At 34.3% G+C, this 18,005-nt stretch overlaps 1 protein-coding gene across 2 annotated transcripts in view; it reads right to left on the bottom strand.

The window, feature by feature from the left end:
* TENT5D (terminal nucleotidyltransferase 5D) overlaps nt 1-17,714 on the bottom strand; it is a 30,298-nt gene extending 12,584 nt beyond the window's left edge. Inside the window, exons 1-3 of one of the 2 annotated variants that reach the window (XM_034649828.1) lie at nt 17,610-17,714; nt 12,234-12,312; nt 8,182-8,251 (exon numbers count right to left, since the gene is read on the bottom strand). The gene's annotated coding sequence lies outside the window, so the exon portion shown is untranslated. The remainder of the gene's footprint in view (nt 1-8,181; nt 8,252-12,233; nt 12,313-17,609) is intronic. The other variant, XM_002928621.2, reaches the window with a different exon arrangement.
* Nucleotides 17,715-18,005: the final 291 nt, after the last annotated feature.

Genomic DNA, 18,005 nt, shown 5'->3' with positions numbered 1-18,005 from the left:
AGTAAAACATCCATTCTCTTACCCTTTCCTAAAAATCAGAGGATATAGCCATCTCTCAAAAAAAATACAATGGAATATTACTCAGCCATAAAAAAGAATGAAATCTTGCCATTTGCAACAACATGGATGAAGCTAGAGAGTACTATGTTAAGGGAAATAAGTCAATCAGAGAAAGACAAACACCGTATGATTTCATTCATATGTGGAATTTAAGAAACAAAACAGATGACCATTGGGGGAAAAAAAGAGAGGCAAGCCAGGAAACAGACTCTTAAGTATAGAGAACAAACTGAGGGTTACTGGAGGGGAGGTGGGTGGTAAGATGGGTTAAATAGGTGATGGGGATTAAGGATTGTACTTGTGAGGAGCACTGGGTGATGTATGAAGGTCTGAATCACTAAATTGTACTCCTAAAACTAATATTACACTGTATCTTAACTAACTGGAATTTAAATAAAAATTTGGAGAAAGTAAAAAAAAAACCCTTCATATCTGATATATCACTATAAAAACATTTAGCTCTAGGTGAGAGAGATTAAGCAGTACACTTGTGATGAGCACTGAGGTGTTGTATGGAAGTGTTGAGTCACTATATTGTACACCTGAAATTAATATTACAGTGTATGTTAACTAACTGGAATTTAAATAAAAACTTAAAAAATAAAGACATTAAGCTCTTATGTCTTCTGTGATACAAAAGGTTAACTGAGAAAGTCCTTATCAAAAAATGAAATAATAAAGTATAGCCAAAAATGCTGTTTTTAACTTTTTTGTAAAGCACTACTATTTTAAATGAATTTTACTAAAAGGGCAAAATTCTAAAATTATTTTAAACAATAAATGATATTAAGATCTATATTAAAGCCAAAGAACTAGGAAAATAAGACCTTTCACTATTTCTCAATAATAATACTGACTCCATTATTAAGGTTTCATAATACATTTGTGGAATAAATTCTGTAAGGAAAACATTCATATTCATTCATTCTCTTTCCTTCTCTCTCTCTTTCTCTCTCTTTCTTTCTCTCTCTCCCCCTCCCGCCACCACTGGAGCAATCTAATATTACAAAATGACACTGACAGTACTTTCAACTTTTCTTTTTAAAAAATTTTTTTTATTATATTATGTTAGTCACCATACAGTACATCCCTGGTTTCTGATGTAAAGTTCGATGATTCATTAGTTGCGTATAACACCCAGTGCACCATGCAATACATGCCCTCCTTACTACCGATCACCAGTCTATCCCAATCCCCCACCCCTCCCCTCTGAAGCCCTCAGTTTGTTTCTCATAGTCCATAGTCTCTCATGCTTCATTCCCCCTTCTGATTACTGCCCCTTTCTTTACATACCATGAAAAACTATTAAACAGCACAAGTGAGACTTATGAAATAGTGAACTCAATGTCTGCTTGAAGAGATTTCACATTAGCTATGACACAACATATTGCTATGACAAAACAAAGTATGGTGACAAGAGCAACAATTACTATTACAGTTATTCTACTGTTGCTGCTGCTTTTAATAAAATGACTCCTATCTTTTATTGAGTATTAGTTGTGTTTCTTGTGGTCTGCTAATACTGTTAACTATTTTGTCTCATTTAATCCATATAACAACTGTAAGAAGAAGGTGTAGCTACCTTTGTTTTATAGATAAAGAAAGTAACTTGCCAAAAAGCACAAGTGGCAGTCAGGATATAAAAACCAGGTCTAACTCTAAAGCCTGTGCTTTTAAATTTTTATTTTATTTTTAAATTATTATTAAATTCAATTTAATTAACATATACTGTATTATTAGTTTCAGAGGTAGAATTTAGTGATTCATCAGTTGCATATAACACCCAGTGCTCATTACTTAAAGTGTCTTTCTAAAACTACCTTTTACTGCTTCTTAATTTCTCTGGAAGCATTTATCTTAGATTGCTACCAAAAAATATATAAACTGTCATAAGTCTTATTTCTTTCACAAATTTTTAAATAAAAATCAAGCCATGGAAATTTATGCAGTGGATTATTCCAACGTTTCTTTTTTTTTTTATTATGTTATGTTAGTCACCATACAGTATATCATTAGTTTTTGATATAGTGTAGTGTATTCCAATGTTTCTTACATAAAAAATGAGTAGAATACTCACTCTGTATCAGCCAAGTTTCCTAAATGTTAAGAACACTACTAATTATATCATTAAAAAATAAATTAAAAAGTACTTTGAAAACCTGGAAATATAATTCCTGGTAATCTTTATCCTACAAAATTTTGAAGTCATAAAGTATACAGTACAATGTCTTAGAAAGACCAAATTTGAGTACCAGCATCTAGGTTCTATAGTCCCAACTTCCCTTGAAAGTAGCCAAAGGAATATGTAGAAAGGAAACAAAGAAACAAATCCTATGTCATCACTAGAAACTGTGGAGTGATATCTACCTATCAGAAAGAAATTTTGAGGGATTTCTGTTTAATATAGAGTAAGTGAAGCCAGGATGATGGAAGGCACCAAAGAGTTCCTGATAAAGAAAAGTGGCATCAAGAAGTGAGGACCTGGGGCGCCTGGGTGACTCAGTCAGTGAAGCATCTGCCTTTGGCTCATGTTATGACCTCAGGGTACTGGGATCAAGCCCTACGTTGGCTTCCTGCTCAGCGGGGAGACTGCTTGTCCCTCTGCCCCTCCCCCTGCTCGTGCTCTCTCTCTTTCAAAAAAAAAAGAAAGAAAGAAAGAAAGAGAAAAAGAAAGAAAGAAATGAGGACCTTGCCATGGACTTCACACAGAGAATTTCCCATCTTGGGAAAAGAAACTTCTATTGGAGATAAAACCTGACTATATATTTATATTTGTAAACGGAATCTGTGGAATGATATTTTAAAGTGCTTCAGAGGGGAGGGGGGTGGGGGAATGGGATAGGCTGGTGATGGGTATTAAGGAGGGCACGTATTGCACGGTGCACTGGGTGTTATACACAAGTAATGAATCATGGAACTTTACATCTAAAACTAGGGATGTACTATATGGTGACTAACATAATTAAAAAAAAGAAAAAAAAAGAAAAAAGTTTTTTTAAATTAACCTACAAAAAGAGTAAAAGTGAAGGTTTGAATAAATTGTGGTGATATACAAATAATGGACTACTATGCAGAAATAAAAATCCTACTGCAAAAAAAAATTAAAAAAAAAGTAACAAAAGAAATAGGTTACCTATTTGTGGATGAGGAAACAGAGAAGATCACACAGTAGGGGACAGGGATGGGAGGAAAACCTCAGGTGTTATAGATAGATAGATAGATAGATAGATAGATAGATAGATAGATAGATGATAGATAGCCAAACAGATATATGGTATGTGTGTTTAGACTTTGAACTTATCTATTGGAACTAAATAAAACAAAAATGAATAAAAAAACCTTTCTGTATTGAAACTTATCTGTGATCCATCTCTTCTAGATTTTGAAGCTTTTAGTCTTTAATATACCAATTCATGCTAAAAAAAAGTAGTTGTCAATAATGTATTGTTCCCTTTAGGGGATATTATAACAAGATTACATAAGAATCACTAATATTAGGGATTTCTGGTATATGAGAGGATAATGATAAGATTTACCAGGGTTACCATCTCTTTGCCAACAATGTTCAAATCATACTTTGCTTCATATAAGCAATATGTTATAATAAAAACAAAACAACTGGATTTGCAAAAGAGGATATCTAGATTTTAATACTGACTCTAATACTGTGTGTAGGACTTGGCAAGTCACCTAACCACTTTGAACTTCAGTCTCCTCTGTGAAATAAAAGGGTTGGACTAGGTTATTAAGAACCTTAGCATCTCTAACTTTATATGATTCTATTTTATACAGTCAGAAGGTCAGCTATATTAAGGACGGTGCACAAGACATACTTTGCTTGATTTGGAACTGTTTCCATTATATTTTTCAAATTTGTTTCAATATGTAGAGTTATTAGTGAAGAGTTCCTTTGGTTCTTCTAATACACGTGCCTTTACCACAAATATCCAAAGAAGCCGAACTACTGCTCTGTAACCTCCCTGAACACAAATTATCAAATGTCATACACCATTTCTCCCGTATCATGTGAAACTAACAATCTGCATTCTTCCCAGTAACTTCCACAGACTAAGAACTTAATTTGAAATTTATTTCTTACTTTAAGAAAAAGAGTCATAATTTAATGAAACATTTTGTAGTTCTGGTTTACACCAAATTCAAAATTCATTTTGTTTATATGAAAATTCAGCTTTAAATCACATAGAGTTAAGCAGTCCGAACAGGAACCAACACTAACAACTCCTAAAATTAATGATTCAAACTATTAAGATATTCTCCAAATCTACTTGAACCAAAATAGCATTTCTTTTGGTTCAAATGCCTAAACTGGGATCTTTTTCACTTGTCTATTAGAACTATGTGGTTATCAGGGCGCCTGGGTGGTTCAGTCGTTAAGCGTCTGCCTTTGGCTCAGGGCGTGATCCTGGTGTTCTGGGATCAAGCCTCACATCAGGCTCCTCTGCTGGGAGCCTGTTTCTTCCTCTCCCACCTCCCCTGCCTATGTTCCCTCTCTCGCTGGCTGTCTCTCTCTGTCAAATAAATAAATAAAATCTTTAAAAAAAAAATAAATGAAAAAAAAAACCTGTGTGGTTATCCATCTCCCATCCAATAAGATAATAGTAATTTAAAATTTATTCAAAGGGACAAATGAAAAAGAACACATCTTTTAATACTAAAAACCTTAATTTTATTCACAACTTATATCATCTCATTATTCACCTGCCCATTGAGTTACTTAGCAATAATAAGATCTTATTGTAGCATCATTGCTATTGTATTATAAGTGCAAAGTAATAAAATAAAATAAAATAAAATAAAATAAAATAAAATAAAATAATGGTGTCACTATAGGTAGTACAGTAAAACCTGTAATTTTGTTTTGCTTATGTGTAAGATAGCATAATGATGCCATAAATATCAACCAATAAACAAAGCATAACAGATTTCTCAGTCTCATTCATCTGGTTCTGGAACTTGTAAAACTATTTTGGTATCACGCAGCTCTAAACCACCTTTTTAAATATTAACATCTTTAACTCTACTACTTAGGACAGAGTTAACTAGGAAAATCTTACTAAGATATTATCCTTGATATGCTTATTTGATTTGTAGCATTTTCAGTCAGTGAATATATGCCATGGAATAAACAAGAAATACATTACTTAACTATATAAACACTAGAGTTTCATAGTCTCCCGGTTAGGATTTAAAGTGGGGTTACTGACTATACCAACACATGCATAGTCCTGGAATGTAAATAGGTATTAATCCTCACCCCTGTGTCTTTGATTATGTCATTCTACCTATCTGGAATTACATTCCTTTCCCCCTTGACCTATCCTAATCTTTTAAGTCTGATGTCTTTCATGAAACCTTGAGGATTCTCATCAACACTCGTATCCTCTATGTCAAGCCAGTGATGCAAAGTTAACAGTGTTCTCTAATTGCTTAATATATGCTGGCTTGATTTCCACAACTGAGTTATAATTTCCTTGAGGACACATTCATGTCTTACATTACTTTTTCATCTATAGTTGTGGGAAAATAGAAGGTATCCAAAAATGTTCATTAATTAATTAGTTTCAACAAAAATGTCCCATATTATGACATTAGCACAAAGACATTAGGAAAAGCTTCCTCCAAAAACAGAATCCCAAAGAGTAATTAAAACCACAAGTCTGCTTCATGAAAAGGAAATTATTGGTTTAATAAAATCAGTGTATTCTCTGTGAAGTTTGTGATTTCAACTTGTCCTATGATTACATGCTTGAAGATAGTTCTTTGTCTATTCCATTTTAGAGAAGGCCAATATTTAAAAGTTCTTTCTCATGAGAGACTATGGACTATGAGAAACAAACTGAAGACTTCAGAGGGGAGGGGGGTGGGGGAATGGGATAGTCTGGTGATGGGTAGTAAGGAGGGCACGTATTGCATGGTGCACTGGGTGTTATACGCAACTAATGAAGCATCGAACTTTACATCGGAATCCAGGGATGTACTGTATGGTGATTAACATAATATAATAAAAAAAACATTTAAAAAATAAAATAAAAGTTTTTTCTACATCTATTTCTATCACTAAAATGCTTCATATACAGTTAAAAAATAATAAACCAGGATTTGTTTCCTGTAACACCTAACTACATGGTATTTTGACATGGTCTTCGTTTTTAGCCATTCACAATGAAAATTACCTTTTGTGGTGGGTGGGATAATATTTATCTTGAAAGGTATTCTAACAAGAAGGAGACGTCAATATATGATATTTCATAACTTTAAAATTATAGGACCAACAGCCAACTAATTTATACTATTCATAAAGATATCAGAGTCACACAATCAGGAACAATTCTTCTATTACCAAAGTGAGTTAATGTTTATCATTATCAGACCAAAGACACCTGAGGTTTGTAAGACAGTATTTTCCACTGTTAATTCTGTTGGAAGCTAATTCATGCTCAGTTACTGAGAGATCAAAAGAATCTAATGCGTTTAAATATAAATAATCTATTTCCATTGAACAGGCAATTCTCAAATTCAGATATATTCACTTAGGGAGAAATTATTTTAACAGACATTTTTGCCTGCTGAAAATAAGCTAAGAGTTTCTCTTTTTCTCTTCTCCACTAATTAATCTGTTCCAAATCTCTTACTCCTCAAATATTTGCATATATCTCCCAATCATGGAAATGTAACTAGATATGAAAGCAGCTCTCCAAATACAAGACATAGTTCTAATTTAAAAGTAATAATTTGGGCCCCTGGGTGGCTCAGTCGTTAAGCGTCTGCCTTTGGCTCAGGGCGTGATTCCAAGGTCCTGGGATCGAACCCCACATCGGGCTCCCTGCTCCGCTGGGAGCCTGCTTCTTCCTCTCCCACTCCCCCTGCTTGTGTTCCCTCTCTCACTGGTTATCTCTCTGTCAAATAAATAAATGAAATCTTTCCAAAAAAAGTAATAATAAAACTTCATCAACAATAAAAATATGTTAAGTTTCAACTGCATGCAAGGAAATCAGTTGGTTCCAGGGGTCAGAAGTCATACAAGGAATAAAATGACCTGGTCCTAGAGATGCTTATAAACTAATTGAAGAGATAAGCCATGCAGCTAAAAAGATAGTAACAGTTTATATAGTAATCAAAGTTGTTTACCACAGTGATTACTATAGTGGTACAGAGTGTATCTTTTTAGAAGTTGATAGAAGTGTATCTTTTTAGAAGTTAGAGTGGTATCTTTTTAGAAGTTGATAGGCTTCCAGCAAATATTAAGAAACATGAGGTATTGGAACATTTATACACTCGTGCACCTGGTGTGGCCCCTATTTGCACAATATAACGCTATTAACTAAATCATCACCTTAATCGCACTGTATCCTATGAATTCCAGTAAACCTTTCTGAGTCTAAATATAGAAGTCTAGGTTGAGCTTGAGATTCCTTGGTTAAGCATGACTTTAAAAGTACCCAAAATGGTTGGTACTGAAGATGAATATGAGAATTAGTAAGAAAAAAAAATTAGGGAAAGGCTTATAAGAAAGGCAAAAAGAACTCTAACAGAGAAATACTACTGGTATAAATAAAAAAAAGAAGAAATATAAAATAATAATGTAATGGAGAATATGCTTATCAAATATATGTCCATAATCTTTATTTTCCTCCCTCTATCCAAAGTTGAATAATTGCTTATTAAAACCATACTTTATTTATTAATGTAATTGTCAAAGGGCAGGGCGCCTGGGTGACTCAATCGTTAAGCGTCTGCCTTTGGCTCAGGGCGTGATCCCGGAGTCCAGGGATCGAGCCCCACATCAGGCTCCTCTGCTGGGAGACTGCTTCTTCCTCTCCCACTCCCCCTGCCTGTGTTCCCTCTCTCGCTGGCTGTCACTCTCTCTGTCAAATAAATAAATAAAATCTTTAACAAAAAAAATTGTCAAAGGGAATTTTCAAGATGATCCTTTCTCCCTTGTTCATAAATACACCTTAAATGATGGGTTATCTGTAGGGTGGAATAAGAAATGAAAGGCTTCATTCACACCAACCTCATGTATGGTCTTTAACAAGTTCCATAACCTTTCTTTTCGCACACAACTCATACAGTTTTGCCTCTCTAAACTTTGCATCTTACCTCCAGTTAGGGAAACTTCAGTTAGATAGACGTGAAATGTTGGAGGATTTCTTTTTTACAAAGAATAAGTCTGAAAAAAAAAAGAACTAGGTTATTAACTTTTGTGTAGTCTGGATCATTGCCTAGATCCCATTAAGCTTCAGTTTAGGGCCTGACTTAGAAACAGGTCAACTGAGGGGTGCCTGGGTGGCTCAGTCATTAAGCATCTGCCTTCGGCTCAGGGCGTGATCCCAGGGTCCTGGGATTGAGCCCTACATCAGGCTCCTCTGCTGGGAGCCTGCTTCTTCCTCTCCCAACTCCCCCTGCCTGTGTTCCCTCTCTCGCTGGCTGTCTCTCTCTCTCTGTCAAATAAATAAATAAAATCTTAAAAAAAAGAAATAGGTCAACTGAATTTAGTTACCATACAAATTCATTGTTTGATTTCAGGGAACTGAGATACACAAGGTCTGGAATAATTTGTGAAATGAAATTTTAAGCCTTTTTTGGCCAAATATGGAATTTGAGACTTGTTGTGGTGAAAATGGTTATCTCAATGAAAAAAGTTATATGAAAAATCTAATAAATACCATTTCAGTAAGTTCCTCTCAAGAGTGCCCATAGGAATATCTTTTCATTGTTTTACATTTTTTTTCATAATTTCTTATTTTTTCCTTTATATTCTTCTCAGAATTTGCCTTTTTATTGACTGCCTCTTTTATTCTAGTTTTATGATGGATCAAGTGATATATAAGTATATTTCCCCTCTATATCTTCACATGCCTTACCCAATACCCATTTTAGGAAAGAATAATATACATGAAAATGTTAATTTCCAGTATACCTTAGCTATAACTGACCAATAATGGTCTTCAAAATTGTGAGTTTCAGAGAGGAGGAAAGCATTTGACAAACCTTTTAGACCAGGGCTATGTTAATCAAATAGACAATGAACCTGATATACTCAAACTTTGTATACTTTTGCCTGGTACATTGGTCATGTCCTGCAGGTAGTCTTATCTTTTGACTGAATAAGAGCATAATAAAACCTATTCTGGATTAGTCCATCCACCTCAGTATTCTGTTTCTGATGATATCAGTTGTGCTGTTTTGAGCACATAGAAGGCAATCAATATTTCATTGAACTGTTCTTGAATATCTGACTTCTAAACTATCCCATATAAAAGCCATAAATTCTTTCATTAAATGTATGCAAATTTAACTGCTTTTTGAATCTTCATTTTCAGTATACAAAACCTTTTTTTAACATATAAAATACTTTTTCATTTTCTTAACACAGATATTTCTACCCTATGTCCCAGTAATTCTACTTCCAGTATATACCTGTACAGTGTTATACGGTTAGTCACCACAGCATTTGTTGTAATTGGAAAAGAATATGAAAGCAACCTATAAATGTTCATGAGAGGGAATGGATAAATAAAATGAGCCATATTTATATGGTAAATTATTACATACACAAATGTATAAACATCAGTATGTGTAGGTCTCAAAAGAAATGTTGAGTAAAAGGTATGGAACCTAGACATATATTAAGTGTAATATTAGTGTAAATTTAAAAACATGTACAAAATATTGTATATTTTCCATGAATGCATATTTATGCATGGAAAACTATACACACAGTACTTCATGAAAGTAGTTGTTTCCAGGAGGGAGAGCAGAGAATAAGACTAGTGAGTGTGGTCAAAGGAGACTTCAAATTTACTATATAGTTTTATTTATTTTATTTTAAAAAAGAAATGGAAATAAGTGTGACAAAATACTGACTGTTGTCAGGACACCTGGATGGCGCAGTCAGTTAAGTATTCAACTCTTGGCTTTGGCTCAGGTCCTGATCTCAGGTCGTGATCTTAGGGTATTGAGATCCATTTAGCTCCATGCTCAGGAGGGAGTCTGCTTGTCCCTCTCCCTCTGATCCTCCTCCTCCCCCTTATTTCTCAAAAATAAATAAATAAATCTTAAAAAAAATATTGACTGTTGTCAATTCTTGGAGGAGGTGGAAACATGGATGTTTAATATATAATTTTTATATCTTCTGTATTTAAAAATTTCTCATAAAAATAAATTTTCTTATAAAACTATAAAGAGACTGATGTAATATTAAAAGCATATACTATAAACTTAATAAAAACAAAAAAAGTAACACCTTCCTCTATCTTTGAGTAGGATGAGGCACAGGAAGATCACCTACTCTTAGTTGCTTAAGATCCTAGGAACAAATTCATACCCATGTACTCCATGGTTTTATGCTGATTCAATCAACCCATTCTTTCTATACAGAAGAATATTAGATATTCTATTAATATTAAATAATCTAGTCTAATCAAAGCCCTTCTGGCACTTTTTATAACTTCTTTTCTGGCCCCTCTCTTTTTTTTTTTTTTTAAAGATTTTATTTATTTGACAGAGATAGAGACAGCCAGCGAGAGAGGGAACACAAGCAGGGGGAGTGGGAGAGGAAGAAGCAGGCTCATAGCGGAGGAGCCTGATGTGGGGCTCGATCCCATAATGCCAGGATCACGCCCTGAGCCGAAGGCAGACGCTTAGCCGCTGTGCCACCCAGGCGCCCCTGGCCCCTCTCTTGACATTAATTCTTTTTCAAGAAGTGGTGAACAGAAATGCCACAATTTTTCCAAGGACCAAGGTACCATGGTTTTATATCAGTATGATTTTCTCTTTCGTTTCAAATAACTTTCTTGATGTTTACCTCTTTGTTAAGGGTGTTTTGGCTACAGAAGACATTACTAAGCTATCATTTCTGAGAACCTCCAAGTATTCTAGCATTCAGGATAATCTCATTTAAACTTCATGATAAACCTAGGAAATAAATATTATTACCCCTGTTTTTGCAAATGGGGAAATTGAAACACAAAGAGATTAAATAACTTGTCCTAGATAATCACATATTAAATATAGGAACCAGAAATTCAAACCTAGGTCTGAATGACTCTAAATGTTCTGCTTTTTCCAATGCCTCCAAAGTGAAAAATTTTACAATGACTTCAAAACCCCTTTCTTGGATTCAATTTTACCAGTTTCAGTAAAACAGTTCAAAATCTAGACATGTTATTGCTGCATAGCATTTGCTATGGTTATCCCTAAAAAAGAATAAGATGAAAGATGTTTTGTTGTTGTTTTTAGATGTTTTGTTGTTAATGTGCATCTGTTGATTTAATATATAAGGCAGCAGTGGATGATTCTTTTTTTTTAAATATTTTTTAATTATATTATGTTAGTCACCGTACAGTACATCCCTGGGTTTTGATGTAAAGTTCGATGATTCATTAGTTGTGTATAACACCCAGTGCACCATGCAATACGTGCCCTCCTTACTACCCATCACCTATCACCATCCTATCCCATTCCCCCACCCACCTCCCCTCTGAAGCCCTCAGTTTGTTTCTCAGAGTCCATAGTCTCTCATGCTTTATTCCCCCTTCCGAGCACTGGATGATTCTTAACTGGAAGTGACTTAATCCTCCAGAGGATATTTGGCAATCTCTAGAGACATTTTTGGTTGTCACAACTTTGGAGGTGGTAGGAAGCTACTGGCATATAGAGGGTAGAGGCCAAGGATGCTGCTAAACATCCTACAATGTAAAAGGCAGCCCTCCAAAACAAATAAGTGACCAGCCCAAAATGTCTATAGTGTTGGTTGAAAAACCCTGATACAGAGGGAAGAACTGTGGACCACACTATAGCTGATTTTGGGAAAAAAATAATATTCAAAGATCCTAGAATATATGTTAACTATACTGGAATTAAAATAAAAAACTTAAAAAAATAGAATGTGTGTATTAAAATATACAGAACTCAAAGAATTTACAAAACATTCTACCTCTATTCTAACCCAGTACCAGATAAATTTCAAAAACCAAGAGAATGACTTTGACAGACTTTTGACTTGAGATTCCATAATCAATCTATGGTAAGAAAGTAGAGTAAATAAAAGCAGTATCTAGAACTAAGCGTATAGGTGCTGTGGCCACGAAAATGGGATACGGGAGTAGAGAGTAGTAGACTTTTAAGAGAGTGCTTTGTTTGTTTTTTACCTTGCCTTCACCTGTCCTTCTGATAAAAGTCTCTTATTTTTGCTTTTTCTTCTCTTAAAGAGTTTTCCTCAAACAGCTCCTAGATGGTAAAATAATAAAGAAAAGTTTTATTAAAAATGAGTTTTTCTATGAGCACCTACACCTATATTAAAGAATTTCTGAATCATACAACTCTCGAAACTAATTTGGAATCATCCCAAAGTGGGAAAGTATCTCTAATAAAAGCAAATGTTTTATTCTTTCTCACCATTTCACCCTTTAAAAATGAATCAACTCATCTAATGACAAGATATAATTGCATTGATTATTCAAGTTTTAAAAAGATTTCCTGGCAAAGGCAAATTTTAAGCCTTGAGTGCTCTGTTAAAAATCAAAGCTTTCTAGAGAAATTCTCTTTCTGATAACTATGTCTTACAATCACCAAATATCACCATTTATTATTAAAATACCAATGAAATCTTAGTAATGATCACTCATAAAAATGATAAATATGTGGATATATTTTTCCTAACTATCCAAGACTTTTCTTTCTTTTTTTTTAAAGATTTTATTTATTAATTTGACAGAGAGAGACAGCCAGCGAGAGAGGGAACACAAGCAGGGGGAGTGGGAGAGGAAGAAGCAGGCTCCTAGTGGAGGAGCCTGATGTGGAGCTCGATCCCAGAACGCTGATCACGCCCTGAGCCAAAGGCAGATGCTTAATGACTGCGCCACCCAGGCACCCCATCCAAGACTTTTCTATTCAGTTGAATCTTACACTCAGCTACTGCAGCCACTCAAACCTACAAAGAAACAAAACAGAGGATCATGGGGGAAGGGAGGGAAAAATAAGATGAAATCAGAGAGGAAGACAAACCATAACAGACTCTTAAGTATAGGAAACAACCTGAGGATTACTGGAGGGGAGGTAGGTGGGGGAATGGGGTAACTGGGCAATGGGCATTAAGGAGGGCACTTGATGTAATGAGCACTGGGTGTTATATGCAATGGATGAATAACTGAACTCTACATCTGAAACTAATGATACACTATATGTTAACAAATTGAATTTAAATAAAATAAGTTAAAAAAAAAAGAAAGACCTTAAGACACGGATGGAGCTAGAGAGTATTACACTAAGTGAAATAAGTCAGTCAGAGAAAGACAAATACCATATGATTTAACTCATGTGGAATTTAGGAAAGGAAACAAATGAAAATGGGGAGAAAAAACAGAGAGGCAAACCAAGAAACAGACTCTTAACTATAGAGAAAAAAATGATGGCTATCAGAGGGGAGGTGGGGGATGGGTTAAATAGGTGTTGGGGATTAGGGAGTGTGCTTGTTGTGATGTGCACCAGTTGTTGTATGTAAGTGTTGAATCACTAAATTGTACACCCGAAACTGAGATTACACTGTATGTTAACTGGAACTTAAGTAAAAATTAAAAAAAAAGAAATACCCTTAGTTTCTAACTCTCTAGGATTCTTAGAAAACTGAATTTTCTTATAGAAACCAGAGAGACTGCTGACCAGCTGGAATAACTATTCATTTTACTCCTATAACAAATGAGCACCTAAACTATAGAAAGCTGGAAGCAGAAGTGGTCTAATGAGTCCTCCTTGCCAATCTGCTGTATGTATTCAAAAGCACTGGATTAGAAATCAAGGAGTCCTGAACTGAATACAGGCTCCATTTACTCAAAACTTGCTTAGGCAGGGGCTCCTGGCTGGATCAGTTGGTCGAGCGTTTGACTCTTGATCTTGGGACTGTGAGTTCAAGCCACACTTGGGTGTAGAGCTTACTTAAAGTAAAACTTGCTTGGGCAAATCATACGATCTCTCTGAGCTTTGTTTTGTGTTGTTTTTCCTTTTTCTTCTAACTGGTAAAAAGAGGGTGATAATGCCTGCTCAGGTTGCCTCAGATTACTTTAAGTATCAAATGAAATGCTATATAAGAAGCATTTTGTAAACTATGAAGTTCCATCCAAATTGAGCTACTAGGCAATACGGGATATACATTACTCTATATTAAAATGTTCACTTCAATTACACAAACAGAGGCAAAATATAGACTTCTGGGACCTACTCCAATTTTATTCTATCAGAATCTATAGAGGTGAGTGCCAGCCATTTGTATTTTTAACAAGAACGCCAAAGTTTGAGAAATATTACTTATATTATACCATTCTCATTTCTGGTCTACTTTCTTTTTACTTCAGTGAAAGTGTAACTACGTAACATTTAATTTTCTGATCACCTTGAAATCATTTGGTAACATATAACAAAAATGCTGTGTTATCACAAAACAACTGAAATTAAATTTTTAAAAAATTAAATAATTTAGATTTTAACAAATTTTTTAATAAATATTTTTAACTTTAAAAAGCAAAGCTTATTCTTTTTAACACAGTAAAGTGTAAAATATTTAGAGAACTAACAATGATTAACCATGAAAACAACTCAATTTACTGAAAGAATTATAATTTACCACATTAGCTTTATTTGAATAATGTAAAATTTTAATATATTCAATAGATGCTGAATGAACTTAAGATACTGTATTAGTTCTTTACATCTCATTTATCCTGGTGAAAATTCACAGATATTTTAAAACACATCTAAGTATCCATAAATGAAATTTTCCATATCTGAGTTTATCAACTGATAAACTGAGGCTGCTTCAGTTAAACCTTCATATTTAGAGTTAACTCAGTTCCAAAATAACTAATGAAGCATCAAACTTTACATCAGAATCAGGGGATGTACTGTATGGTGATTAACATAATATAATAAAATAAAATTAATTATAAAAAAAAAACAAAAAAAAAACAATTTGGGAAGTCCTATACTTGTCATTTTTATCATTATAGCCCTGTTCAAAGGGTGAAAGGAGAAAAAGTAGGTGCCTACTTAGGTGAGACAGGGTTAGAGGTATTACTAAATCTGGAAGAGTGGAAGAAACAAAGCCAAGATCTAAAATAACCCAAAACAGGGGCACCTGGGTGGCACAGCGGTTAAGCGTCTGCCTTTGGCTCAGGGCGTGATCCCGGCGTTATGGGATCGAGCCCCACGTCAGGCTCCTCTGCTATGAGCCTGCTTCTTCCTCTCCCACTCCCCCTGCTTGTGTTCCCTCTCTCGTTGGCTGTCTCTATCTCCGTCATATAAATAAATAAAATCTTTAAAAAAAATAAAATAACCCAAAACAATAAGAAATATAAATATAATAAACAATAAATGAAAAATAGTTCCTAGGGGGTGAGAGTAAAATTATATTGTTAAAGATTACATCTGGCTTTAAAAAGTTTAACTTTAATTGTCACTATAATAAAATAAGCATTTCCAGATTTCATCCTGATATGTTTATGGACTTAAGTTATTGATCTTAAGTGTTTAGAATATGTGTTAATATAACACTAATATATTGCTAGAGGCTATATTAACCTGAAAACAACACAAATATCCATTAGGACAATGAATGAAAAATTACAAAATGTTCATACCGTGGAGTACAGCAGTGAAAATGAATCAACTACGGTTACAAGCAATAATGAAGACAAGGAACATTATAAGTTACAAAAGCAAGTCGATGGAGAAAAGGCACTATGATTTACACAGAGTTTAGAAATATGCAACAGTAAATAACATATTGTTTAGGAATGCAAATACTATGATAAAACTATAAAGAAAAGCAGGGAAATTATATATAAATTTGAGACAGCAGTTGCCTCTAAAGAGGGAAGGAAATAAATGTGATTAGGGAAGGGAAACACAAGGGAATTTAAAAGGAATGTTAGTTTTCTTAAATTGGGTCACAGGTGTTTGCTGTATTGCTTTTTATTCTGTACTCACGTTTTACAAATATTTTATAGGTATTCAATATTTAATAAAATCAATTAAAATTTGATGTCTTTCCCATACTTTCTTTGTAATAAAAAGAAGTTTATGATTTTAAGACATTTTAATTCCTTGCTTCAACAGCAACAACAATATACATATACTTTAAATATTTCTATTACTGTGCCTAAGATCAAAAATTAACTTTAAGACATAAAATGTCCAAGAAAAAACATGAAGACAATTTTTTGAGTCAAAATTAGTTCACAACTCATAAAAAATAAAAACAATGTCTGGAATCTCCTGAGTGGTTCATCAAAGATATAGGCTATGCATTTTTTTTTTTTACCTAACATGGACAATAACAAACTTCCTAACTGAACAAATATCTTTGGATCTTAATTCTACTAAAAACCCTATTCTATCCTAATGATTCCCCTTTTAAGAAGTTCTACAATATGCAAAACACTTTAAAAATATTTTTTTAAAAAAGGCTTATTTTGTAGGTTACCTACATATAACTAAAAATAGCAAAAAATGTGGAAATTCTTAAGCTTTAGTGGATTGTTCTAGTCTACATGTGGATTTATTGAAAGCACTGTGTTAATACATATTAAGCATCTAAGGGAAGAACTTTTTAAAAATACTTTTCACTTTCATACCAAAAAAAGTTCTCAAATAGTGAAATACAGCTGTTTATCTATCATGGAGAATGATGAAACAATGATGAAATCTGTCAAGTTTTTTACCTCTATAAAAGTAAATCTTGCATCTGAAACATATATAGAGGAAGATAAAAATATATATATAAGCATTATACAGTTTCATTTATGTAAGTGGTTTCCAGATTGTACTTTCCCTGAACCTTTAGGGAAAATAAGTTTTCCAATATCAAGGGTTTATAATTAGTTAACAGTCTGAAGCCTACCAATCTTCATTAACACAAAAGTGTAAAACAGTACCTTTTAGAACCATTTCGGTGCAAGAGGAAACAATCCTAAAGATAAAAAGGCTGTTATGTATTCATTATTTCCCCCACATATTAAACTTTGAAAGATGAGAAAAAATTTAAATCCAAACTTATAAAATTCCTCAGTAAGAGAATACTCAAGCTAATTTTTCCCAAGCATCTCTTAGAATTTCCAAGAGTTTTGACTTAAAATGCAGCGATACCATCAAAGATCCCCTTTCTTTCCACAAAGCTAGAAACGACGTCTAATAAATTACCTTGGATATTTTAATGTCACATATAAAACGCCAACCACTGTTTAGTTTTTCAATTAAGTCCCTGTCAATTATAATTTGGAGAGATTTCATAGTAATTTTCGTATCTTACCCATCTGCGAAAAGTAAGAATAATTTATTACGAATTTATATTTTACAGCAACTTCTCTTAAACCTGGGCTTACTTTTTCTTCCCCATCTAACTTAAAATTTTAATGATCACGAGCTTTTTAAAACTTCAGCTGAACCTCACAACTCAAAATTCCCAACCCCGCTTATCCCATAGGTCCTCATTTCAGTGTTATATATATTTTTAAAGTACTGTAGAAACCCTATACCTTTTCCTTCATCCGTAAGACTTAAACTCTGAGAACAGAAGTGAGGGGCCAAGGATAGTTGAAATCTGAGGAAAAAAATGGGGCGGGAGGTTAAGTAGGGCTCGGAGTACGACAAAAGAAAGAACTAGGCGGTTAGCTGGGTGACGAAAACCGTTACGCGCTGATTTAAGGACACAAGGGGGCGGGGCATAACCCCTCGCGCCTGCCAACGCCCCCAAGCGACTGCTGTCCACCATACCAGCCTCTCCGAGCGGCAGCCATTTTGGCGTTACGCCAGCCCCGCCCCTCGGTCGTAGGCGGCTCCACCCCCGGCAGGCTGTGCGCAGAAACAGAAAGTGGGATTGTAAAACTAGGAGCCAGTCTGGCTTCTCGTCGGTACTCTGAGCGCTCTCGTAT

The sequence above is a fragment of the Ailuropoda melanoleuca genome, chromosome X, assembly GCF_002007445.2.
Source record: "Ailuropoda melanoleuca isolate Jingjing chromosome X, ASM200744v2, whole genome shotgun sequence".
Taxonomy (NCBI): Eukaryota; Metazoa; Chordata; class Mammalia; order Carnivora; family Ursidae; genus Ailuropoda; species Ailuropoda melanoleuca.
Note: the sequence above shows the minus strand (reverse complement) of the source record. Positions and strands in the feature narration are given on the sequence as shown.